Here is a 1,359-nt window from a genome sequence, read left to right on the forward strand (position 1 = left end):
TGCAGTGGCGCAATCTCGGCTCACTGCAACCTCTGCCTCCCAGGCTCAAGCGATTCTCCTGCCTCAGCCTCCTGAGTAGCTAGGACTACAGGCACCTGCCACCATGCCTGGCTGATTTTTGTATTTTTAGTAGAGATGGGTTTCAACATGTTGGCCTGAGTGGTCTTGAACTCCTGGCCTCAAGTGATCCGCCTGCCTCGGCCTTCCAAAGTGCTGGAATAACATGGATGAGCCACAGTGCCCAGCCAGCATGAGCAACCTTGATTGAGCAAAATGAGCAAGTGCAAGCCTTCCTTGGGTTGCTAGGTATTTTCATAGAAGAGCCCAGCAAGGTCATCACATTTTAGTAGGCCTAGTTAGTAAGTGGTTATCAGAGCCAATGGAGTCCCTCTTGGATAGAAATAGCCATAAGTTCAGATAGTTGTTTCTCAAATGAAAGGCTACTACTTTTGGGGGGTGTCGGAGATTGAGACAGGGTCTTGTTCTACTGCTGAGGCTGGAGTGCTGGGAGTGCTGTGACATGATCCCGGCTCATTGCAGCCTTGACCTCCCAGGCTCCTAAAGTGCTGGGATTACAGGCATCAGCCACCATGCCCAACCTAAAGGCTTCTGCTTGTAGCTAACAGCACTTTGTCAAGTTTCCCATTGTTTTAGTGACAGGAAGTATACTATTCCCCGTCTCCCCCTCATTTTGTAGACTGACCACAAGTCAGAGATTATTTTACCAGAAACTTTTTTGGCAGGGGTTGGAGGACTTTTTTTTTTTTGAGACACGGTCTCACCCAGTCACCCAGGCTGGAGTGCAGTGGCATGATCACGGCTCACCACAGCCTCAGCTGCCCACATCAGCCTCCCAAGTAGCTGGGACTGTAGGTCCGCGCCACTAAACCCGGCTAATTTTTTTGTTTTTTTGTAGAGACGGGGTTTTGCCTTGTTGCCCGGGTTGATCTGAAACTCCTGGGCTTCTAAAGTGCTAGGATTACAGGCATGAGCCACTGTGCCAGGCGCCCCCCCCCCTTTTTTTTTAAAGGAAAAATGACTGAGAAGGATGACTTGTGCTTGTGAGGAGGAAGGGGATGCATTCCTGGAATTCCCCAGCTCAGAAACTATTTCCAATCAATTTCCTGGTAGTTAAAACACTTCCTTGGCACCCTTGTTTTCATCTGTTGAAGAAATGTGGGCCAGAGGAAACACTAGAGATGTTGGAATCGGGTGTCTAGAAAGGACACAAAACTGCCTTGTGGCAATGACATAATTTTTGTCAACTTAAGTTTCTTATCTATCTCAAAGTATAGTGAGAATTCCAGGAGAGACACCCAGAGGATCATGTGGTGGGCCTTAGATTTCATTCATTTGTGT

The sequence above is a fragment of the Colobus angolensis genome, unplaced genomic scaffold (assembly GCF_000951035.1).
Source record: "Colobus angolensis palliatus isolate OR3802 unplaced genomic scaffold, Cang.pa_1.0 Scaffold21, whole genome shotgun sequence".
Lineage (NCBI taxonomy): Eukaryota > Metazoa > Chordata > Mammalia > Primates > Cercopithecidae > Colobus > Colobus angolensis.